A 25,691-nucleotide genomic window follows, 5' to 3' on the forward strand; every position below is an offset into this window, starting at 1 on the left:
GACTTGTAGCTACACTTGTCAACAGAAATAAGAAGAGGAGAATTATGAGGGGTGATTAAGGACCATGCCATATTCTGTAAACCACACCACATTTTATATGTGTCCCGTTATAACTTTTGCTGCATGCACAATTCTGCCCTTATAAAAGGGTACTTAGAGCACTGAGCAGTGTGTGGAGACCCTTGACAGCCCCTGCTACTGGTAAGATCATCCTCTATCTGCTCTGGAGAATATCGATGTTTTCATTTTAATATGTCTTTAAAATATAAATGTGTTGGATATATTTTGGAACAAATCTTCTCTTTAAACGTATCTCTGTGTCTGAAAATATGTACTATGTTTTTAGGATTGTGGAACATAACATTTTGACAGAGAGAGGGTCAGGTATGAATATAGTTTGAATTTAATGCATTTTATATGAAACATTTGGTTGAATTAAGTTATTTTTGGCTGTTCAGATTCATGAGCTGATGTAACCTCAAAAAGGTGTCCTAAAATTACTCTCATTTCATTTTACCTCACAGACATAAACTGCCACCATGAGTACAGACGCCGAGATGGCCATTTATGGCAAAGCTGCCATTTACCTCCGTAAACCAGAGAAGGAGAGAATTGAGGCTCAAAGCAAACCCTTTGATGCCAAGGCTGCCTGCTATGTGGTTGATGCCAAAGAGCTGTATCTGAAGGGAACAATCCTCAAGAAAGATGGTGGCAAAGTCACCGTCAAAGTCCTGGATACTCAGGAGGTTTGTAGCATAAATTCAGAGTCATATATGAGTTAAATGTGATCAGTTCTCATTGTAACCAATTTCCTGTTGCAGGAGAAGGTATTTAAAGAGGACGACGTCTCTCAAATGAACCCTCCCAAGTACGACAAAATTGAGGATATGGCCATGATGACCTATCTCAATGAAGCCTCTGTCCTGTATAACCTCAAAGAGCGTTATGCAGCATGGATGATCTACGTAAGACAATCTTCCAGATGATACACACAATACTGAAAATGATTATACTTGTAGGAAACATGGAGTTAACTGTATTACCTCTATGATCTCTTTCAGACCTACTCTGGTTTGTTCTGTGCCACCGTGAACCCCTACAAGATGCTCCCAGTGTACGATCCTGCAGTTGTGAGTGCCTACAGAGGCAAGAAGCGTATGGAGGCTCCACCCCACATCTTCTCTGTCTCTGACAATGCTTACCAGAACATGCTTACTGGTACGTCCTCAACAATATAACATTTGTTATGTATGAGGTTTATGTTGTAGAAATAAGTGCTTCATTTCTTTATTTTGTGACTTAACAGACAGGGAGAACCAGTCTGTCTTGATCACGTAAGTTTCATTTTTGTTGACGTTTTTCCAAGATAATCAAATAGCTTGATCAAACTCTTACAAGTCTTTGTTTATACCTAGTGGAGAATCTGGTGCTGGAAAGACTGTCAACACCAAGCGTGTCATCCAGTACTTTGCCACAATCTCAGTTGGTGGTGGTGAAAAGAAGAAGGAGAGCAAAATCCAGGTATGTCACAATGACTCTGAATGTGTATTCAGTACATATAGTATCTCCACAAGAAAAAACACATTTTGATATGATTTTGTCACTTGGATAATAGGGCTCACTGGAGGATCAGATTATTGCAGCCAATCCTCTGCTGGAGGCCTATGGTAATGCCAAAACTGTGAGGAATGACAACTCTTCCCGTTTCGTAAGTATGGAGAGATGTCAGCAAGAGAAAATTCCTCTTACACATTGCCAATACTGAGAGATTTTAACAACTGCTTTGTTCCAAACAGGGTAAATTCATCAGAATCCATTTCGGCACAACTGGCAAACTGGCTAGTGCTGATATTGAGACATGTAAGTAATAATAGACGTGAAAAAAGTGTGTGTGTGTGTGTGGGGGGGGGGGGGGTAATAAACCTCATAGTAAATACAAATGATTGGAGTTGAGAATTGTCCAGTGATTTAAGACCCACATTTGCAGATCTGCTGGAGAAGTCTAGAGTGTCATTCCAGCTCCCTGATGAGAGAGGCTACCACATCTTCTACCAGATGATGACCAACCACTTGCCTGGGCTGATTGGTAAGCAGATTAAGCTGCTGTACAGTGTTAAATGTACTTAGAAATTTCACTGAAAAACACTCTATTGAAACTTAACCCATTTTTTCACCTGCAGAGGCGTCACTCATCTCAACAAACCCCTACGACTTCCCCATGTGCAGTCAGGGTCAGATCACTGTGGCCAGTATTGATGACAAAGTTGAGCTGGAAGCTACTGATGTTAGTGATATTCATTGTTAAAATCTTTACAATAATTTTCATGTTAATGATCAATATGGCTTTCTGAATGTGTTTTGTGAAGTGATTATATATTCTGATGACACTTTTTGTGAGCACAGAATGCCATTGATATTCTGGGCTTCAGTGGTGAGGAGAAGATGAGCATCTACAAAATGACCGGTGCTGTGCTCCACCATGGTAACATGAAGTTCAAGCAGAAGCAGCGTGAGGAGCAGGCTGAGCCCGATGGCACAGAGGGTGAGTATTTAACAACAACAGAGATTCTTGTCTGTCATTCGTTTCTATTATTAGAAGTCAATGTGATGTACAGTAAATGTTAACTGTAAATCACTGACATGTTTACAGAGGCTGACAAGGTTGCTTACCTGTTGGGTCTGAACTCTGCTGACATGCTGAAGGCTCTGTGCTATCCCAGAGTGAAGGTCGGAAATGAGTTTGTCACCAAGGGACAGACTGTGCCTCAGGTAAATATGAAGTATAATTTTCCTATCAAAACAAACATACTGTTATACTGATTCAAGAGAATCAGTATAACATCAAGTCCATGAAAGATCAAGAAATGCAATGCAGTTTAGCCATATTTTTGATGAGTTTTATACATGAAATGCGAAATGCTTTGACTTGAGCAGTATTACCCCTAAAGTCATTTTTATGTTGTTATTTAGGTGAATAACTCAGTGCCTGCCCTGGCCAAGTCTATCTATGAGAGGATGTTCTTGTGGATGGTCATCCGTATCAACCAGATGCTGGACACCAAGCAGCAAAGGAATTACTTCATTGGTGTGCTGGATATCGCCGGCTTTGAAATCTTTGATGTAAGCTTCATTCACTGTATTTCAGTCAACAATTCTTTCAATTACAGAATCATTCTTCTTGCCTGTAAAGGATTAGGCTGACTATTTCTCCTCTAACAGTACAACAGCATGGAACAGCTGTGCATCAACTTCACCAATGAGAAACTGCAACAGTTCTTCAACCATCACATGTTCGTCCTGGAGCAAGAGGAATACAAGAAGGAGGGTATTATCTGGGAGTTCATTGACTTCGGTATGGACTTGGCTGCCTGCATTGAGCTTATTGAGAAGGTACAGTTTAATTTTGTGATTCAATTCAAAGAGATTATTCTGAATATTTAACGACAGTATCAGTTCATGGTGTATCTCTTTCTGCTTTCTTCAAGCCCATGGGCATCTTCTCCATCCTTGAAGAGGAGTGCATGTTCCCCAAGGCCACTGACACATCCTTCAAGAATAAGCTGTATGACCAGCATCTTGGCAAGAACAGAGCCTTTGAGAAGCCAAAGCCAGCCAAGGGCAAGGCTGAGGCCCACTTCTCCCTGGTGCATTATGCTGGTACTGTGGACTACAATATCGCTGGCTGGCTGGACAAGAACAAGGACCCACTGAATGACTCTGTCGTGCAGCTGTACCAGAAGTCCCCTGTTAAACTGTTGGCATCCCTGTATCCACCTGTTGTTGAAGGTATGGTATTCATTCAGTGCATTATAATTCTTTATCATTTTTTTAAAGACTAGATATGCATTAATGTGCTGTTAATCAAAACACAGAGACCGGCGGTGGCAAGAAGGGAGGCAAGAAGAAGGGTGGCTCTATGCAGACTGTGTCTTCACAGTTCAGGGTAAGGTTGGCATTATACACTGAAAAATAACATCACATTTAACTTTAAAAATAAATGTAAGTGCTAGACTTCATGACAATTGCCATTTTCCATCTATAGGAGAACTTGGGCAAGCTGATGACTAACTTGAGGAGCACCCATCCTCACTTTGTGCGTTGTCTGATTCCCAATGAGTCCAAGACTCCAGGTACAAAAACACAATCTCATTTGTGTCTGGGTGTGTTTGTTTTGTTTGGGGATGATGTTGCAAGACTCCCAAACAATAACAATGTATTCACCGTACTAATGGCCAAATCTCTTTTACACAGGTCTGATGGAGAACTTCCTGGTCATCCACCAGCTCAGGTGTAACGGTGTGCTGGAGGGTATCAGAATCTGCAGGAAAGGTTTCCCCAGCAGAATCCTCTATGGTGACTTCAAGCAGAGGTATCAATATATAGTTAATTAATATAGTTTAATAATTTAGTTTTGTTTAAGACAAGGTAAAGAAAATGCACACACTGACCATTAAATCTCTTATAACAGATACAAGGTATTGAATGCCAGTGTCATCCCTGAGGGCCAGTTCATTGACAACAAGAAGGCATCAGAGAAGCTGCTTGGATCAATTGATGTTAATCACGATGAGTACAGATTTGGACACACCAAGGTAGGCACCATGCAAGATCTGTTAATTCAGTATTTTTACCAATGAGGATAGGTCTTTTACATTAGATTTGACATTTTTCATTAGATTACATCTACATGAACTACCTACTTAACTGAAATTAATTTAGAGAAGTGTCATAGATGCAGAGCAGTCTTAATATGGACATTCATAAAATGTAAATCGTCTGTTTATTCAGGTGTTCTTCAAGGCCGGTCTGCTGGGTACCCTTGAGGAGATGAGAGATGAAAAACTGGCAGCTCTGGTCACCATGACTCAGGCTCTCTGCCGTGGATACCTCATGAGAAGGGAGTTTGTGAAGATGATGGAAAGAAGGCATGTTGGAAAAAACTACGTATCACACACACATGACAAACAGAAATAATGATGATTTCCCTATAACACAAATCTCTTCTCTACAGGGATGCCATTTTCACCATCCAGTACAACATCCGCTCCTTCATGAATGTCAAGCACTGGCCATGGATGAAGGTTTACTACAAGATCAAGCCTCTGCTGAAGAGTGCTGAAACTGAGAAGGAGCTGGCTAATATGAAGGAAAACTATGATAAGATGAAAACTGACCTGGCTGCTGCCCTGGCCAAGAAGAAGGAACTGGAAGAGAAGATGGTGTCTCTTGTGCAAGAGAAGAATGATCTGCAGCTCCAAGTGGCATCTGTAAGTACATGTGAAAAGATAGCTGTGATTTCTGATGTTTCTGAAACAAGATTTTGATGTGCTAACAGAATACATTCATGCAACATGATCTAGGAAGGAGAGAATCTGTCAGATGCTGAGGAAAGATGTGAGGGACTCATCAAGAGCAAGATTCAGTTGGAGGCCAAACTCAAAGAGACAACTGAGAGACTGGAAGATGAAGAGGAAATGAATGCTGAGCTTACTGCTAAGAAGAGGAAGCTGGAGGATGAATGCTCTGAGCTGAAGAAGGATATTGATGACCTGGAGCTTACCTTGGCCAAGGTGGAAAAGGAGAAACATGCCACTGAGAACAAGGTTTGTCAACATGAATATCTCCATTAGATAAAGGAAAATCAGCACAATAAACTGTTAAATAACAAAATCTTTCTTGCAACCATAGGTGAAGAACCTGACAGAGGAGATGGCCTCTCAGGATGAGAGCATTGCTAAGCTGACCAAGGAGAAGAAAGCCCTCCAGGAGGCTCATCAGCAGACTCTTGACGACCTGCAGGCTGAGGAAGACAAAGTCAACACTCTGACCAAGGCCAAGACCAAGCTTGAACAGCAAGTTGATGATGTAAGTTTTAAAAGTCTATGACTTGGCAAAACAAGACCTTTCATGAACATATTAATTATTTATTGATATCAACTTGCAGCTTGAGGGTTCCCTGGAGCAAGAGAAGAAGTTGCGTATGGACCTTGAGAGAGCCAAGAGAAAGCTCGAGGGTGACCTGAAACTGGCCCAGGAATCCATCATGGATCTTGAGAATGACAAACAGCAGTCTGATGAGAAGATCAAAAAGTAAGAGATTTAATTTTCTTCTCAATTTAAAAAATAACTACCATGTTTGTTGACACACTCAGTAGGTTGCATATACTCATACACTGCATTTTCTTATTTACACAGGAAGGACTTTGAAATCAGCCAGCTCCTCAGCAAGATCGAGGATGAGCAGTCAATGGGTGCTCAGCTCCAGAAGAAGATCAAGGAGCTTCAGGTAATGACACTGATAGAATGCATTGGTTCATACCTTTGATACGTTTTATTTTAATGTTCACTGTTCACTGAAAGACAACATATTTACATTAAACAGGCCCGTATTGAGGAACTGGAGGAAGAGATTGAGGCTGAGCGCGCTGCTCGTGCCAAGGTTGAGAAGCAGAGGGCTGACCTCTCCAGGGAACTTGAGGAGATCAGTGAGAGGCTGGAGGAGGCCGGTGGTGCCACTGCTGCTCAGATTGAGATGAACAAGAAGCGTGAGGCTGAGTTCCAGAAGCTGCGTCGTGACCTGGAGGAGTCCACTCTGCAGCATGAAGCTACTGCTGCTGCTCTTCGTAAGAAGCAGGCTGACAGTGTTGCTGAGCTGGGAGAGCAGATCGACAACCTCCAGCGTGTCAAGCAGAAGCTTGAGAAGGAAAAGAGTGAATACAAGATGGAGATTGATGATCTCTCCAGCAACATGGAGGCTGTGGCCAAAGCAAAGGTAAATGATATATTAAATCGCAATTTGATCATTAGATAGTATAATAACTAAGAGTTTCATGAATTAAACTGTTTCTATTCTTTCTCAACTCAAGGGAAATCTTGAAAAGATGTGCCGTACTCTTGAGGACCAACTTAGTGAACTGAAGACCAAGAATGATGAAAATGTCCGCCAAAACAATGACCTGAATGCACAGAAAGCACGTCTCCTGACAGAAAATGGTTTGTTTAACACACTGTTTACCTACAGTAATCTTCAGTGTAGAATGAAGCCATACTAATGTTTGATGATAATTTTCACAATAGGTGAGTTCGGCCGTCAAATTGAGGAGAAGGAGGCTCTTGTCTCCCAGCTGACCAGAGGCAAACAGGCCTTCACTCAGCAGATTGAGGAGCTGAAGAGACAGACTGAAGAGGAGGTTAAGGTAAGGAAACTGAACGTGTGTCCTGGTTTTACTTAATGGCATTTAGACATTTGGTGCATTCAAGCATACATGTCTTCCACTAGGCCAAGAATGCTCTTGCTCATGGACTGCAATCAGCTCGCCATGACTGTGACCTGCTGAGGGAACAGTTTGAGGAGGAGCAGGAGGCCAAGGCTGAGCTGCAGCGTGGAATGTCCAAGGCCAACAGTGAGGTGGCTCAGTGGAGAACTAAGTATGAAACTGATGCTATCCAGCGCACTGAGGAGCTTGAGGAGGCCAAGTGAGTACCACTCAGACAATGAATTGACAGATATTGGTATCAGTAAGTATTTTTATCAAAGTAATTTCTTTGCATTTTCAAAAATAACAAGTAACACTTGACACCGCAGTAATGGTCACTGGTCTCAACATACTGGCTGTTCAATTTAAGCAAAAATATCTGTAAATGATTCTATTAGATTAAAAGTTTTTAAGGACTGACAAGAAAATTTAACATTTTTTTTAAAAGGAAAAAGCTTGCTCAGCGCCTTCAGGATGCTGAGGAGCAGATCGAGGCTGTGAATTCCAAGTGTGCCTCTCTGGAGAAAACCAAACAGAGGCTCCAGAGTGAGGTGGAGGACCTCATGATTGATGTTGAGAGGGCTAATGGACTGGCTGCTAACCTGGACAAGAAGCAGAGGAACTTTGACAAGGTACTAATGTTAATCTTGTGTGGCCAGGTCAAATGAAATTGTGAACACTAAAAATATCATTATATACGTATATATATATATGTGTTTGTTTTCATATAGGTACATAACCAATTAAACCATATTAATTGTGTCACTTAGGTGCTGGCTGAGTGGAAGCAAAAGTATGAGGAGGGTCAGGCCGAGCTTGAAGGAGCTCAGAAGGAGGCTCGTTCTCTCAGCACTGAACTGTTCAAGATGAAGAACTCATATGAGGAAGCTCTGGATCACCTGGAGACCATGAAGCGTGAAAACAAGAACCTGCAGCGTAAGTTCCTGCCTCATTGCACTGGAAACTACATTAAATTGTGAGGCTTACTGATTACTAACCACACATCTATCTCTGCAGAGGAGATCTCAGATCTGACTGAACAGATGGGTGAGACTGGCAAGAGCATCCATGAGCTGGAGAAGGCCAAGAAGCAGGTGGAGACAGAGAAGTCTGAGATCCAGACAGCTCTTGAGGAGGCTGAGGTAAAAAAAAAAATTATCTGAGGAGATAAAAATCAACATACTGTGAAAGATCTCAAGGCAAGGGTGAACATTTTATTATTTGATGTCAATAGGGAACTCTGGAACACGAAGAGTCTAAGATCCTGCGTGTCCAGCTGGAGCTCAACCAGATTAAGGGTGAGGTGGACAGGAAGCTGGGAGAAAAAGATGAGGAGATGGAGCAGATCAAGAGGAACAGCCAGAGGGTGATTGACTCCATGCAGGGTACACTGGATTCTGAGGTCAGGAGCAGGAACGATGCCCTGAGAATCAAGAAGAAGATGGAGGGAGATCTGAATGAGATGGAGATTCAGCTGAGCCATGCCAATCGCCAGGCTTCTGAGTCCCAGAAGCAGCTGAGGAATGTGCAGGCACAGCTCAAGGTATTGTTGTCATAGTGCTGCTGCACAAACAGTAGTGAGTGGTCCCACAAAACCTCTCAGTGGTGTTAATCTGAATATTTGAATATACTTTTGAACTAGGATGCCCAACTGCACCTTGATGATGCTGTCAGAGCCCAGGAAGACCTCAAGGAACAGGCTGCCATGGTGGACCGCAGAAATGGTCTTATGGTGGCTGAAATTGAGGAACTTAGAGCTGCTCTGGAACAGACAGAGAGAGGCCGCAAGGTCGCTGAACAGGAGCTGGTGGACGCCAGTGAGCGTGTTGGACTTCTGCACTCTCAGGTGATGATCATTTCAACAATTTAAAAAACAAAAAAGGTTTAATGATGCAAAATTGAGGCATGTTATCATCTAAGTGACATTTCTCTTTAAACCTCTTAGAACACCAGCCTTATAAACACCAAGAAGAAGCTTGAAACTGACCTGGTCCAGGTCCAGAGTGAAGTTGATGACTGCGTTCAGGAAGCAAGGAATGCAGAGGAGAAGGCAAAGAAGGCCATCACCGATGTAGGTTTAAATTTAATTTGGTCATAGTGCTACTCCAGTTAAAATGTGTTTTTTATGAGACTTCTAATCCTAATTTTATATTCTCTAGGCTGCCATGATGGCTGAGGAGCTGAAGAAGGAGCAGGATACTAGCGCTCACCTGGAGAGGATGAAGAAGAACCTGGAGGTGGCTGTTAAGGACCTGCAGCACCGTCTGGATGAGGCTGAGAACCTGGCCATGAAGGGTGGCAAGAAGCAGCTCCAGAAACTCGAGTCTAGGGTACAACAGTCATGTTAATGTTTTGCCAGATTGGTAGAAGTAAAAAGATAAACAAAAGATATTTTAAATATTGCATACAAACCTCCTGTTTTCTGAAGGTGCGTGAGCTGGAGACAGAGGTTGAGGCTGAGCAGAGACGTGGAGCAGATGCTGTTAAGGGTGTCCGCAAGTATGAGAGGAGAGTGAAGGAGCTCACCTATCAGGTAATGCTCTGATCACATTTAACATAATACAATATAAATCCATCAAATATCAGTTTACTTCCCATTATAACATTTAAATATGAATATTTCATATTACAGACTGAGGAGGACAAGAAAAACGTTACCAGGCTGCAGGATCTGGTCGACAAGCTGCAGCTCAAGGTGAAGGCCTACAAGAGGCAGTCTGAGGAAGCGGTAAGGACAAAACGTGTTAAAAAAATAAGAATTCTGCAATATGTCATATTTTTATGTACAGTAGGCCTATATATGCTATCCTTTTTTCAAAATGTAAACATTTTACAATATATTATATTCCAGGAGGAGCAGGCCAATGTTCATCTGTCCAAGTGCAGGAAGGTCCAGCATGAGCTGGAGGAGGCTGAGGAGCGTGCTGACATTGCTGAGTCCCAGGTCAACAAGCTCAGAGCCAAGAGCCGCGACTCTGGCAAGGTAAAGACATAAGCTTAATGGAAATACATACAGGAAGGATATCTATCAAAGCCTATACTCCAGTCTATCATGATAACAAATGTATGACACCCTCTTTGAAAACAAATTCCATAAATAACATTGCAAACAAACCACAACATATACTCAGAGTGTGATATTAATGTATGCAAATATGTACTGCAAACATTCATCCTCCTTTTCTTCTTTTTTTTTTTTTTTACAGGGAAAAGACGCAGCTGAGTAAAGCACTCTAGCTGATTGGCTGTTTTCTATTCATATAATATGAAATGAAATATTCCAAATAAAACTGATTTTCATGTTAAATTGCTGTCTGTGTTGATTTGAACTCATTATTTTATGAGAAAGAGTAACTATGAGATGTGGGTCACTGTTGACACAGGTAGATATTCCACAGTTGACACTGGAATATTTGGCTTGTATCTCAGTATGTCTTTAAGTAAATAATAAACAAAAATACTTTAATGAAAAAATATATGGAATATCATATGGAATATGGAACACATTCACCCGCTTTGGACGATACAGGCTGATGGTCTGTCTGTTGGGCATTTCTGCCTGGCGCACCTCCACCAGTGCCCATGCAGGTGTGCTCCTCTCAACACCTCTCTGGGCATAAATGGGTCATCAGCTGGGGACCACCGCTTATTGATGTTTCGCTACTTTAACCCCAGTACATCTCCCAATAGACATACATGAGCACAAACAATTGGCAGGACAGCCTGGACGGATTTCATTATTAATAACACTGTAAAATTAGAGAGAGAAAGTTGTACTAATGGTACATGTGACAACCTTGCCATGAACATGTATGAATAATTGGTTTTAATGACCACTTTTGGAGATTACAAAATCTATACAGTTAGAGAGCCCAGTTACCTCTTGCATCCCCAAGTCAAGCACTGAGTATTTACTTTTGTCCCTGATCCTAACACACACAGTGGGAGATGTCTTATGTCTTAATGAATAAAGACCACATGCCAACCTTTTGGAGAAATATATATTTCTTCAATCAGACAAGAATAAAAAGTGGCCTAGAAAAAATACTGTTTTCATGTTTTAATTTTTTCTCCTTATTTATCATGTCTTCATCAGCATCAGCATCAATAGCTTGTCATAAACTTGTTTGATACTGTTTTACCTGGCACACCTGGACCTTGATTACTGGAAGGGATCTTTTTCATTTAGTCTTTATTAATCCAGGAAGTTATCTTTCGAGATCAACAATCTCTTTTTCAAGGATATCCTGGCCAAGGTGAACAGCAGCATTGTGTACATAAAGACAAACAATTAAACATTAAACAACAAATGTTAACAACAAAATTACAATTGCCAAAATAATTCTAGCAGTACAGTAAAACATCAGTACTTCAAAACAAAAAATGAAATGTCAAAATGATAATGGTCCTGCACAGCTAAGAGTCACACGTGAAGCTGGTGACTAAAAACTCAACAAAAGGATGAGAGACCCCATCCTCAACCTGAACTGCAGGTCATTCCAGGACCTTGCTCCGAAATAGGATAGGCTCATCTTCCTCCTGACTCAGTCCGAAGAAGGGATGGCTTAAACTGCAGTCAACTGCTGGTTGCAGTCAACTGCTGGTTCTGAGACTGATGCGTGTTCTCGATGGCAGTGAACTTGGAGCTGATATAAGAAGGCAACTCGCCCAGGACAGCCTTAAAATATTCCACTGCTGTAACCTGCGAATATTAAATGAAGTAAAACCAGTTAGTTTATATCTTGCAGCATGGTAAAGAGATTCAAATTTAGCTGGGATTGTAGGGCAGGGAAATCTGTAGTGTCATTGTATAGCGACACTACAGTACAGATATGATAAAAGGATGTGGAAACATTAGGAAAGGTCTAAGGACCAAGTCTGTGGTTAATATTACTGTAATTACAATCAAATCCATAATTCCATTTTCCACAATATTATCTGTGCTGTCCCAATACATGGGCCGTTTAAAAGATAGGTGGAAGGTGGTGTTTCACAGGACTGGTTCAAATACATCAAAGATGAAAAAAATTAGTTTTAAGTGGTCTGAGTCATAATCTTGCTGCACATAGTCTTATGATATGATCAGAAAACAAAGAAACTGAAGGGACTGGGCTTTGGGCTGTTGAAATATTCAATGGTATTAGATCACTGTCTCCATAATTAGTTGAGAATGTGAACAATTGAATCACAGCAATAGGAAACTCAACAAACTAAATTTGACGTACAAAATCATTCTTCAAAAGGAGAATTAGCTGCAATATCTCATATGAACACTGATTATAAAGCATGAAAATATTAGGTGTATTGAAGTTCCCACCAAACAGCGAGAGTCCTATTTATTTCCTGAACATGGATCACCAACACCTACTTTACTTAACCATTTAAGGTGCTGAAGGAAAAAAGTGTGAAGGCTCTCATTATGCAAACATTTGTAGCATCACTACCCTGACCTGGTGGAACACCAGCTGTTGTTAACTTGGATTCATGCCAGCATGAATTCCTATATTAACCTCCGGTCAAGTCTAAATATATCACAATGTTAGATTATTCTTTAAACATATATTTAAAATAATGGATGGGGTGTAGACCAAGTGGTCAATATTCAATTATTGGTGTTTATTTTCAAATGATGTTTTACTATTACCATTTTTAGAGTTACTTTGCTGGAAATTTGGCAATTAGCTAAATGTTTTTATACAGCTCCTTGGCACTATAGTGTTCCAAAAAATATTTTCTCAAGTATAACAATCATATCTTGATGGGATTAGTTTACCAAAGAAAATATGAGTGATGAAGAAGGCAAGAGAAACTTTGCTCAAAATCACATACACAGGATCAAATGGGAGAAGCAATGAGCCACTATTTAACTTGGCTGCCTTCTAACTTAACAGGTCTGATTTACTAAAAGCTTGCACGTATAAAAACGTGCGCAAACTTCAAATAACCCACAAAGAAATGAACAAGCTGATTTACAAAGGACGCGCACTCAGGATAGCGTTTTTCAAAGGAATCAACAGGTGTTGTCCGTTTAGTACCTTAGCCCTATAATCGGACCTTTCTGTCCAGGTGTGCATACTGGGAGGAGAGAAGGCAGACAGCTTGATTTAGCACAGGCATGTGATTTACTAAGTCTGGAAGTGAGCGTTGGCATGACTGTGTCTGGATTTAGTACGTTTGAATAGGAGTTGGTAATCAGCCTTGCATAACGCACATGGCTGCTGTTATTGCAGTAAGAAGCACAATTCAAGACGTACAGAACATAAGTTTTTCTCACTCAGAAACACAAAAAAACCAACCTCAGACATAGGCTATCGTCTATCACCCATGACATTTTGGAGCTGTTGACTAAAGGCTGATTTGGAGTCAGTCAAAATAATTAGTTAGGCAATACCTGCCATAGCAAAACTTCGTTCACCATTGTATTTCCTCGCGTCTGGATCATTCCAGTGAACTGTAGCAATTTCTCATGTATGTTATCAAACGTCTTTTAAATGATGTTATAGGCTACAGGCTGCGCATCTCTCCTTCGGTGCGCTCCAGCAGGCTACCTGTCTGCTCAGCTCTGGGACCGGGATTAACAGACTTTTACCACTGCCGTCACCCTATCTTTGATTTAGATTTAGATTTAGATCCAAGTTTGTCTCGAGTGTCCCGCCTGGGCGCTGCGCCACATTGCTCGCACCTCGCAGACAGTGAGCGGCACCTGCTGCTTTACACTGGTCAGACGCGTCTGTTCTCCCGTTTGCCGGAGTTTTATATTAAATCAGTTTTTCTCCTGTATTTCGCCTCTTGTCGTTCTTTCTCAACTTCATCTGTTCTCTTACTGTTTTATCAACCGCGTTTCCTTTCTCACAGACGATCCCCCACATTTTTCTCTGGTGTAGCGCAACAATGTTTATTTGCCCCTTTCTATTAATCCATCCAGTCAAATCTAAAATTTCATTTAGCCTTTGCTCTCAGTCCAAACTCTCCATTGCGAAAATGATTACAACGCGCAGTACCTGCATTTAAATACTGCGTTTGCCCTTGTTGTCATTGACACGATTACTCTTAGTAGATCACCCGCAAACCAAAACACACACAATATTTTATCACGAGCACGCAGTTTAAAAGGTCGTTAATTTGATTTTAGTAGATCAGGTCGTAAGACTCTTAAGTGCAGGAATTTACACTCGTAAAACGGGAGAAAATAGACTTCAGGGCTATAAAGATGCTTTGGACTGTGGTTACACTCGTAAAACTGCGGTGGAATGTGAGCCTTTGTTAGTTCTTTTGATTAAGGAAGTATATCTACTCTTCCATCTGTGTGCAAAAAAAAATAAAAAATAAAAAAAATCCTGAAAAGCATTCACTGTTGACATAACTTTATGACCCAAGAATGTGCGGGTCAATCTATCTCACAAATAAATAAGAAAAAAAAGAAAAGGAAAAATTAACCATCTCTGTTGTACCTGGACCCTTATATATTTCTCACAGAGAGTCATGACATAAAAAAACGTGACTCAATGACAAAAAAAGAGAACAATTTAATAACTTATAAAGATGAATTTCAGAGAAAAGAAAAGAAAATGTCATCTGTGTCCAAGCAGCATATGTTTCAATGTATATGTATGTTATCTTCATCATCCACACCATGAATGGCATGTTTGCCATATTTAACTCTGCTGTGTAGGCAGGTCAGATCCAATATAAGGAGTCCAGGAGGACGCACCAGTGTGTGGTAGACCCTTGGAGACACCAACTGGAGGTAGGTTGCTCCTCTCCTATTCACAGCAAATCAGCGTGTTGTGGATATAATTGTTAAATATTTTTTAATTGTATTTATGTGTGAGCAATATATCTAAGACCTAGTTGGCAGTATATTTAACTAATCTTTGCATTTAATTTTTCCGAGTATTGAAAATATGTAATGTTTTTTAAACAGGATTGTGGACTATAACAGACTATTTAACAGAGAGAGGGGTCAGGTAATGCACATTTTCTTTGAATATGTATGAATTCTGTGTGAAACATTTCATTCAATTGCAAAGCTTTTGTCCCTCCAATGTAGTCAACACTGTTATTTCTGCAATGTTGATACGATGTTAATCTTATCTCTTTTCACTCAGTCATTTATTATGATGTAGGCTCAATGGAATAGAGACAATGTATGCTCAGTAGTTGAATGCAGTCAGTCCATGATTTTCAATTGTATGAACTGCTTTGCTTTGAAATGGTTTACTAACATAAATCATATTACTTTCAAACTTATTCCTAATTGGTTACTGCCTCACAGAAATAACCTGCCATCATGAGTACGGACGCAGAGATGGCCGTTTATGGCAAAGCTGCCATTTACCTTCGTAAGCCAGAGAAGGAGAGAATTGAGGCTCAAAGCAAACCCTTTGATGCCAAGGCTGCCTGCTACGTGGTTGATGCCAAAGAGCTGTACCTGAAGGGAACAATCCTCAAGAAAGATGGTGGCAAAGTCACCGTCAAAGTCCTGGACACTCAGGAGGTTTGTATCATAAATTCAGAGTCATATATGAGTTAAATGTAATCAGCTCTCATTGTAACCAATTTCCTGTTGCAGGAGAAGACAGTTAAAGAGGATGACGTCTCTCAAATGAACCCTCCCAAGTACGACAAAATTGAGGATATGGCCATGATGACCTATCTCAATGAAGCCTCTGTCCTGTATAACCTCAAAGAGCGTTATGCAGCATGGATGATCTACGTAAGACAATCTTCCAGATGATACACACAATACTGAAAATGATTATACTTGAAGGAAACATGGAGTTAACTGTATTACCTCTATGATCTCTTTCAGACCTACTCTGGTTTGTTCTGTGCCACCGTGAACCCCTACAAGATGCTCCCAGTGTACGATGCTGAAGTTGTGAGTGCCTACAGAGGCAAGAAGCGTATGGAGGCTCCACCCCACATCTTCTCTGTCTCTGACAATGCTTACCAGAACATGCTTACTGGTACGTCCTCAACAATATAACATTTGTTATGTATGAGGTTTATGTTGTAGAAATAAGTGCTTCATTTCTTTATTTTGTGACTTAACAGACAGGGAGAACCAGTCTGTCTTGATCACGTAAGTTTCATTTTTGTTGACGTTTTTCCAAGATAATCAAATAGCTTGATCAAACTCTTACAAGTCTTTGTTTATACCTAGTGGAGAATCTGGTGCTGGAAAGACTGTCAACACCAAGCGTGTCATCCAGTACTTTGCCACAATCTCAGTTGGTGGTGGTGAAAAGAAGAAGGAGAGCAAAATCCAGGTATGTCACAATGACTCTGAATGTATATTCAGTGTATATAGTGTCTCCAGAAGCAAAAACACATTTTGATATGATTTTGTCACTTGGATAATAGGGCTCACTGGAGGATCAGATTATTGCAGCTAATCCTCTGCTGGAGGCCTATGGTAATGCCAAAACTGTGAGGAATGACAACTCTTCTCGTTTCGTAAGTATGGAGAGATGTCTACAAGAGAAGATTCCTCTTACACCTTGCCAGTACTGAGAGATTTTAACAACTGCTTTGTTCCAAACAGGGTAAATTCATCAGAATCCATTTCGGCACAACTGGCAAACTGGCTAGTGCTGATATTGAGACATGTAAGTAACAATCCTAAAGTGAATACAAATGATTGGAGTTGAGAATTGTCCAGTGTGTGATTTAAGACCCACATTTGCAGATCTGCTGGAGAAGTCTAGAGTGTCATTCCAGCTCCCTGATGAGAGAGGCTACCACATCTTCTACCAGATGATGACCAACCACTTGCCTGGGCTGATTGGTAAGCAGATTAAGCTGCTGTACAGTGTTAAATGTACTTAGAAATTTCACTGAAAAACACTCTGTTGAAACTTACCCTATTTTTTCACCTGCAGAGGCGTCACTCATCACAACAAACCCCTACGACTTCCCCATGTGCAGTCAGGGTCAGATCACTGTGGCCAGTATTGATGACAAAGTTGAGCTGGAAGCCACTGACGTTAGTGATCTTCATTGTTAAAATCTTAACAATAATTTGCATGTTAATGATCAAAATGGCTTTCTGAATGTGTTTTGTGAAGTGATTATTCTGATGACACTTTTTGTGAACACAGAATGCCATTGATATCCTGGGCTTCAGTGGTGAGGAGAAGATGAGCATCTACAAAATGACTGGTGCTGTGCTCCACCATGGTAACATGAAGTTCAAGCAGAAGCAGCGTGAGGAGCAGGCTGAGCCCGATGGCACAGAGGGTGAGTATTTAACAACAACAGAGATTCTTGTCTGTCATTCGTTTCTATTATTAGAATTCAATGTGATGTACAGTAAGTGTTAACTGTAAATCACTGACATGTTTACAGAGGCTGACAAGATTGCTTACCTGTTGGGTCTGAACTCTGCTGACATGCTGAAGGCTCTGTGCTATCCCAGAGTGAAGGTCGGAAATGAGTTTGTCACCAAGGGACAGACTGTGCCTCAGGTAAATATGAAGTATAATTTTCCTATCAAAACAAACATACTGTTATACTGATTCAAGAGAATCAGTATAACATCAAGTCCATGAAAGATCAAGAAATGCAATGCAGTTTAGCCATATTTTTGATGAGTTTTATACATGAAATGCGAAATGCTTTGACTTGAGCAGTATTACCCCTAAAGTCATTTTTATGTTGTTATTTAGGTGAATAACTCAGTGCCTGCCCTGGCCAAGTCTATCTATGAGAGGATGTTCTTGTGGATGGTCATCCGTATCAACCAGATGCTGGACACCAAGCAGCAAAGGAATTTCTTCATTGGTGTGCTGGATATCGCCGGCTTTGAAATCTTTGATGTAAGCTTCATTCACTGTATTTCAGTCAACAATTCTTTCAATTACAGAATCATTCTTCTTGCCTGTAAAGGATTAGGCTGACTATTTCTCCTCTAACAGTACAACAGCATGGAACAGCTGTGCATCAACTTCACCAATGAGAAACTGCAACAGTTCTTCAACCATCACATGTTCGTCCTGGAGCAAGAGGAATACAAGAAGGAGGGTATTATCTGGGAGTTCATTGACTTCGGTATGGACTTGGCTGCCTGCATTGAGCTTATTGAGAAGGTACAGTTTAATTTTGTGATTCAATTCAAAGAGATTATTCTGAATATTTAACGACAGTATCAGTTCATGGTGTATCTCTTTCTGCTTTCTTCAAGCCCATGGGCATCTTCTCCATCCTTGAAGAGGAGTGCATGTTCCCCAAGGCCACTGACACATCCTTCAAGAATAAGCTGTATGACCAGCATCTTGGCAAGAACAGAGCCTTTGAGAAGCCAAAGCCAGCCAAGGGCAAGGCTGAGGCCCACTTCTCCCTGGTGCATTATGCTGGTACTGTGGACTACAATATTGCTGGCTGGCTGGACAAGAACAAGGACCCACTGAATGACTCTGTCGTGCAGCTGTACCAGAAGTCCCCTGTTAAACTGTTGGCATCCCTGTATCCACCTGTTGTTGAAGGTATGGTATTCATTCAGTGCATTATAATTCTTTATCATTTTTTTAAAGACTAGATATGCATTCATGTGCTGTTAATCAAAACACAGAGACCGGCGGTGGCAAGAAGGGAGGCAAGAAGAAGGGTGGCTCTATGCAGACTGTGTCTTCACAGTTCAGGGTAAGGTTGGCATTATACACTGAAAAATAACATCACATTTAACTTTAAAAATAAATGTAAGTGCTAGACTTCATGACAATTGCCATTTTCCATCTATAGGAGAACTTGGGCAAGCTGATGACTAACTTGAGGAGCACCCATCCTCACTTTGTGCGTTGTCTGATTCCCAATGAGTCCAAGACTCCAGGTACAAAAACACAATCTCATTTGTGTCTGGGTGTGTTTGTTTTGTTTGGGGATGATGTTGCAAGACTCCCAAACAATAACAATGTATTCACCGTACTAATGGCCAAATCTCTTTTACACAGGTCTGATGGAGAACTTCCTGGTCATCCACCAGCTCAGGTGTAACGGTGTGCTGGAGGGTATCAGAATCTGCAGGAAAGGTTTCCCCAGCAGAATCCTCTATGGTGACTTCAAGCAGAGGTATCAATATATAGTTAATTAATATAGTTTAATAATTTAGTTTTGTTTAAGACAAGGTAAAGAAAATGCACACACTGACCATTAAATCTCTTATAACAGATACAAGGTATTGAATGCCAGTGTCATCCCTGAGGGCCAGTTCATTGACAACAAGAAGGCATCAGAGAAGCTGCTTGGATCAATTGATGTTAATCACGATGAGTACAGATTTGGACACACCAAGGTAGGCACCATGCAAGATCTGTTAATTCAGTATTTTTACCAATGAGGATAGGTCTTTTACATTAGATTTGACATTTTTCATTAGATTACATCTACATGAACTACCTACTTAACTGAAATTAATTTAGAGAAGTGTCATAGATGCAGAGCAGTCTTAATATGGACATTCATAAAATGTAAATCGTCTGTTTATTCAGGTGTTCTTCAAGGCCGGTCTGCTGGGTACCCTTGAGGAGATGAGAGATGAAAAACTGGCAGCTCTGGTCACCATGACTCAGGCTCTCTGCCGTGGATACCTCATGAGAAGGGAGTTTGTGAAGATGATGGAAAGAAGGCATGTTGGAAAAAACTACGTATCACACACACATGACAAACAGAAATAATGATGATTTCCCTATAACACAAATCTCTTCTCTACAGGGATGCCATTTTCACCATCCAGTACAACATCCGCTCCTTCATGAATGTCAAGCACTGGCCATGGATGAAGGTTTACTACAAGATCAAGCCTCTGCTGAAGAGTGCTGAAACTGAGAAGGAGCTGGCTAATATGAAGGAAAACTATGATAAGATGAAAACTGACCTGGCTGCTGCCCTGGCCAAGAAGAAGGAACTGGAAGAGAAGATGGTGTCTCTTGTGCAAGAGAAGAATGATCTGCAGCTCCAAGTGGCATCTGTAAGTACATGTGAAAAGATAGCTGTGATTTCTGATGTTTCTGAAACAAGATTTTGATGTGCTAACAGAATACATTCATGCAACATGATCTAGGAAGGAGAGAATCTGTCAGATGCTGAGGAGAGATGTGAGGGACTCATCAAGAGCAAGATTCAGTTGGAGGCCAAACTCAAAGAGACAACTGAGAGACTGGAAGATGAAGAGGAAATGAATGCTGAGCTTACTGCTAAGAAGAGGAAGCTGGAGGATGAATGCTCTGAGCTGAAGAAGGATATTGATGACCTGGAGCTTACCTTGGCCAAGGTGGAAAAGGAGAAACATGCCACTGAGAACAAGGTTTGTCAACATGAATATCTTATAGATAAAGTAAAATCAGCACAATTAACTGTTGAATAACAAAATCTTTCTTGCAACTATAGGTGAAGAACCTGACAGAGGAGATGGCCTCTCAGGATGAGAGCATTGCTAAGCTGACCAAGGAGAAGAAAGCCCTCCAGGAGGCTCATCAGCAGACTCTTGATGACCTGCAGGCTGAGGAAGACAAAGTCAACACTCTGACCAAGGCCAAGACCAAGCTTGAACAGCAAGTTGATGATGTAAGTTTTAAAAGTCTATGACTTGGCAAAACAAGACCTTTCATGAACATATTAATTATTTATTGATATCAACTTGCAGCTTGAGGGTTCCCTGGAGCAAGAGAAGAAGCTGCGTATGGACCTTGAGAGAGCCAAGAGAAAGCTCGAGGGTGACCTGAAACTGGCCCAGGAATCCATCATGGATCTTGAGAATGACAAACAGCAGTCTGATGAGAAGATCAAAAAGTAAGAGATTTAATTTTCTTCTCAATTTAAAAAATAACTACCATGTTTGTTGACACACTCAGTAGGTTGCATATACTCATACACTGCATTTTCTTATTTACACAGGAAGGACTTTGAAATCAGCCAGCTCCTCAGCAAGATCGAGGATGAGCAGTCAATGGGTGCTCAGCTCCAGAAGAAGATCAAGGAGCTTCAGGTAATGACACTGATAGAATGCATTGCATGGTTCATACCTTTGGTATGTTTTATTTTAATGTTCACTGTTCACTAAATGACAACATATTTACATAAAACAGGCTCGTATTGAGGAACTGGAGGAAGAGATTGAGGCTGAGCGCGCTGCTCGTGCCAAGGTTGAGAAGCAGAGGGCTGACCTCTCCAGGGAACTTGAGGAGATCAGTGAGAGGTTGGAGGAGGCCGGTGGTGCCACTGCTGCTCAGATTGAGATGAACAAGAAGCGTGAGGCTGAGTTCCAGAAGCTGCGTCGTGACCTGGAGGAGTCCACTCTGCAGCATGAAGCTACTGCTGCTGCTCTTCGTAAGAAGCAGGCTGACAGTGTTGCTGAGCTGGGAGAGCAGATCGACAACCTCCAGCGTGTCAAGCAGAAGCTTGAGAAGGAAAAGAGTGAATACAAGATGGAGATTGATGATCTCTCCAGCAACATGGAGTCTGTGGCCAAAGCAAAGGTAAATTATATATTAAATCGCAATTTGATAATTAGATAGTATAATAACTGAGAGATTCATGAATTAAACTGTTTCTATTCTTTCTCAACTCAAGGGAAATCTTGAAAAGATGTGCCGTACTCTTGAGGACCAACTTAGCGAACTGAAGACCAAGAATGATGAAAATGTCCGCCAAAACAATGACCTGAATGCACAGAAAGCACGTCTCCTGACAGAAAATGGTTTGTTTAACACACTGTTTACCTACAGTAATCTTCAGTGTAGAATGAAGCCATACTAATGTTTGATGATAATTTTCACACTAGGTGAGTTCGGCCGTCAAATTGAGGAGAAGGAGGCTCTTGTCTCCCAGCTGACCAGAGGCAAACAGGCCTTCACTCAGCAGATTGAGGAGCTGAAGAGACAGACTGAAGAGGAGGTTAAGGTAAGGACATCGAACATATGCCCTGGTTTTACTTAATGGCATTTAGACATTTGATGCATTCAAGCATACATCTCTTCCACTAGGCCAAGAATGCTCTTGCTCATGGACTGCAATCAGCTCGCCATGACTGTGACCTGCTGAGGGAACAGTTTGAGGAGGAGCAGGAGGCCAAGGCTGAGCTGCAGCGTGGAATGTCCAAGGCCAACAGTGAGGTGGCTCAGTGGAGAACTAAGTATGAAACTGATGCTATCCAGCGCACTGAGGAGCTTGAGGAGGCCAAGTGAGTACCACTCAGACAATGAAATGACAGATATTGGTATCAATAAGTATTTTTATCAAAGTAATTTCTTAGCATTTTCAAAAATAATAAGTAACACTTGACACTGCAGTAATGGTCACTGGTCTTAAGCAAAAATATCTGTAAATGATTCTATTAGATTAAAGGTTTTTAAGGACTGACAAGAAAATGTAACATTTTTTAAAAAAAGGAAAAAGCTGGCTCAGCGCCTTCAGGAGGCTGAGGAGCAGATCGAGGCTGTGAATTCCAAGTGTGCCTCTCTGGAGAAAACCAAACAGAGGCTCCAGAGTGAGGTGGAGGACCTCATGATTGATGTTGAGAGGGCTAATGGACTGGCTGCTAACCTGGACAAGAAGCAGAGGAACTTTGACAAGGTACTAATGATAATCTTGTGTGGCCAGGTCAAATGAAAATCTAAACAATAAAAATGATTTGTTTCATGTTCATTTTCATATTGGTACATAACTAATGAAACTATATTAATTGTGTCACTCAGGTGTTGGCTGAGTGGAAGCAAAAGTTTGAGGAGGGTCAGGCCGAGCTTGAAGGAGCTCAGAAGGAGGCTCGTTCTCTCAGCACTGAACTGTTCAAGATGAAGAACTCATATGAGGAAGCTCTGGATCAGCTGGAGACCATGAAGCGTGAAAACAAGAATCTGCAGCGTAAGTTCCTGCCTCATTGCATTGGAAATTAGGTTTAAATTTTGAGGATTACTGATTATTAACCACACTTCTTTCTCTGCAGAGGAGATCTCAGATCTGACTGAACAGATTGGTGAGACTGGCAAGAGCATCCATGAGCTGGAGAAGGCCAAGAAGCAGGTGGAGTCAGAGAAGTCTGAGATCCAGACAGCTCTTGAGGAGGCTGAGGTAAATTTTTATCTGAGGAGATAAAAATCAACATACTGTGAAAGATCTCAAGGCAAGGGTGAACATTTTATTATTTGATGTCAATAGGGAACTCTGGAACACGAAGAGTCTAAGATCCTGCGTGTCCAGCTGGAGCTCAACCAGATTAAGGGTGAGGTGGACAGGAAGCTGGCAGAAAAAGATGAGGAGATGGAGCAGATCAAGAGGAACAGCCAGAGGGTGATTGACTCCATGCAGGGTACACTGGATTCTGAGGTCAGGAGCAGGAACGATGCCCTGAGAATCAAGAAGAAGATGGAGGGAGATCTGAATGAGATGGAGATTCAGCTGAGCCATGCCAATCGCCAGGCTTCTGAGTCCCAGAAGCAGCTGAGGAATGTGCAGACACAGCTCAAGGTATTGTTGTCATAGTGCTGCTGCACAAACTACAGTATAGTGAGTGGTCCCACAAAACCTCTCAGTGGTTTTAATCTGAATATTTGAATATACTTTTGAACTAGGATGCCCAACTGCACCTTGATGATGCTGTCAGAGCCCAGGAAGACCTCAGGGAACAGGCTGCTATGGTGGACCGCAGAAATGGTCTTATGGTGGCTGAAATTGAGGAACTTAGAGCTGCTCTGGAACAGACAGAGAGAGGCCGCAAGGTCGCTGAACAGGAGCTGGTGGACGCCAGTGAGCGTGTTGGACTTCTGCACTCTCAGGTGATGATCATTTCTTCAACAATTTATCAAAACAGATAAGGTTTGATAATTATAAATTATAAATACATTTCTCTTTAAATCTCTTAGAACACCAGCCTTCTGAACACCAAGAAGAAGCTTGAAACTGACCTGGTTCAGATCCAGAGTGAAGTTGATGACACCGTTCAGGAAGCAAGAAATGCAGAGGAGAAGGCAAAGAAGGCCATCACCGATGTAGGTTTAACTTTCATTTGGTTACAGTACTAACCCATCTTAAGTGTGTTTTTTATGAGACTTCTAATCCCAATTTTATATTCTCTAGGCTGCCATGATGGCTGAGGAGCTGAAGAAGGAGCAGGATACTAGCGCTCACCTGGAGAGGATGAAGAAGAACCTGGAGGTTGCTGTTAAGGACCTGCAGCACCGTCTGGATGAGGCTGAGAACCTGGCCATGAAGGGTGGCAAGAAGCAGCTCCAGAAACTCGAGTCTAGGGTACAGCAGTCATGTTAATGTTTTGCCAGTTGAGTAGCAGTAAAAAAACAAAAAACAAAATACATTATTTTGAAATACTGCATACATTTTCCTTTTTTCTAAAAGGTGCGTGAGCTGGAGACAGAGGTTGAGGGTGAGCAGAGACGTGGAGCAGATGCTGTTAAGGGTGTCCGCAAGTATGAGAGGAGAGTGAAGGAGCTCACCTATCAGGTAATGCTCTGATCACATTTAACATAATGGTATAAATCCATCAAATATCAGTTTACTTCCCATTAAAACATTTAAACATGTAAATGATTTTTTCATATTACAGACTGAGGAGGACAAGAAAAACGTTGCCAGGCTGCAGGATCTGGTCGACAAGCTGCAGCTCAAGGTGAAGGCATACAAGAGGCAGGCTGAGGAAGCGGTAAGGACAAAACATGTGTTAAAAAAATAAGAATTATGCAATATATCATATTTTAATGTACAGTATATTTGCTGGCCTTTTTGAATATTTAAACATTTTACATAATATTGTATTCCAGGAGGAGCAGGCCAATGTTCATCTGTCCAAGTGCAGGAAGGTCCAGCATGAGCTGGAGGAGGCTGAGGAGCGTGCTGACATTGCTGAGTCCCAGGTCAACAAGCTCAGAGCCAAGAGCCGCGACTCTGGCAAGGTAAATATACAAGTTTGACTTGAAAACAAATAGCAATTCAAACCACCAAACGATATTGTCAGTTAAAGGTACCTGAAGAAGATGATCACTTTTTCTTTCTTTCTTTCCAGGGAAAAGAAGCTGAATAAACCACGTTAATCCTTGCGCTGTTTCACTTCATATAATATGCTGTGAAATATGCGACTACAATAAATGTTTTCTACCTAATGCACTGCTATTACTGTCTGTTTTTTCTCCCTCAAGAACATCACTCACACACATGTTTGCAAAGTTAAGTTAGCCACACATATACACACATGCAAAGTTAACCTACCGACCCCACCTGGCTAGCTAGCTAAAATGAATGGATGAATGAAAATGAATGAGCTGCCTGCAATTAAAACATAGACATACTCAACTGTTTCAATTGTTCAACAATTTTAATTGCATAGACATATTATGTCTTAATGTACTTTACTTTACCTTTAGGGGTACCAAAACTTGTTTCCCTTTCTTGGTCCTGATTTCTGACAACTAACCAATATACAGTGGCATG

The 25,691-nt window shown here is 41.3% G+C and overlaps 2 pseudogenes across 2 annotated transcripts; both read left to right on the top strand.

The window, feature by feature from the left end:
• Window positions 1-358: 358 nt before the first annotated feature.
• LOC310986827 (myosin heavy chain, fast skeletal muscle-like) lies at window positions 359-25,284 on the top strand (annotated as a pseudogene). The gene is made up of 38 exons (XR_014596483.1): window positions 359-384; window positions 15,532-15,753; window positions 15,829-15,972; window positions 16,069-16,225; window positions 16,314-16,341; window positions 16,423-16,528; window positions 16,623-16,715; window positions 16,804-16,867; window positions 16,948-17,244; window positions 17,360-17,498; window positions 17,607-17,725; window positions 17,927-18,076; window positions 18,176-18,346; window positions 18,442-18,899; window positions 18,999-19,086; window positions 19,208-19,325; window positions 19,425-19,548; window positions 19,745-19,881; window positions 19,968-20,223; window positions 20,317-20,559; window positions 20,643-20,819; window positions 20,899-21,044; window positions 21,150-21,240; window positions 21,341-21,730; window positions 21,825-21,951; window positions 22,036-22,154; window positions 22,238-22,434; window positions 22,643-22,826; window positions 22,949-23,114; window positions 23,197-23,321; window positions 23,409-23,717; window positions 23,822-24,025; window positions 24,113-24,238; window positions 24,327-24,497; window positions 24,603-24,707; window positions 24,811-24,906; window positions 25,025-25,156; window positions 25,267-25,284. The product of XR_014596483.1 is annotated as a myosin heavy chain, fast skeletal muscle-like (transcript).
• On the top strand, window positions 525-10,489 carry LOC310986830 (myosin heavy chain, fast skeletal muscle-like; annotated as a pseudogene). Its single transcript, XR_014596484.1, has 37 exons — window positions 525-746; window positions 822-965; window positions 1,062-1,218; window positions 1,307-1,334; window positions 1,416-1,521; window positions 1,616-1,708; window positions 1,797-1,860; window positions 1,988-2,086; window positions 2,181-2,284; window positions 2,404-2,542; window positions 2,651-2,769; window positions 2,971-3,120; window positions 3,220-3,390; window positions 3,486-3,943; window positions 4,043-4,130; window positions 4,252-4,369; window positions 4,469-4,592; window positions 4,789-4,925; window positions 5,012-5,267; window positions 5,361-5,603; window positions 5,689-5,865; window positions 5,945-6,090; window positions 6,196-6,286; window positions 6,383-6,772; window positions 6,867-6,993; window positions 7,078-7,196; window positions 7,280-7,476; window positions 7,705-7,888; window positions 8,027-8,192; window positions 8,274-8,398; window positions 8,491-8,799; window positions 8,899-9,102; window positions 9,202-9,327; window positions 9,416-9,586; window positions 9,685-9,984; window positions 10,108-10,239; window positions 10,463-10,489. The product of XR_014596484.1 is annotated as a myosin heavy chain, fast skeletal muscle-like (transcript).
• Window positions 25,285-25,691: the final 407 nt, after the last annotated feature.

The sequence above is a fragment of the Trachurus trachurus genome (assembly GCF_905171665.1).
Source record: "Trachurus trachurus genome assembly, chromosome: 6".
Lineage (NCBI taxonomy): Eukaryota > Metazoa > Chordata > Actinopteri > Carangiformes > Carangidae > Trachurus > Trachurus trachurus.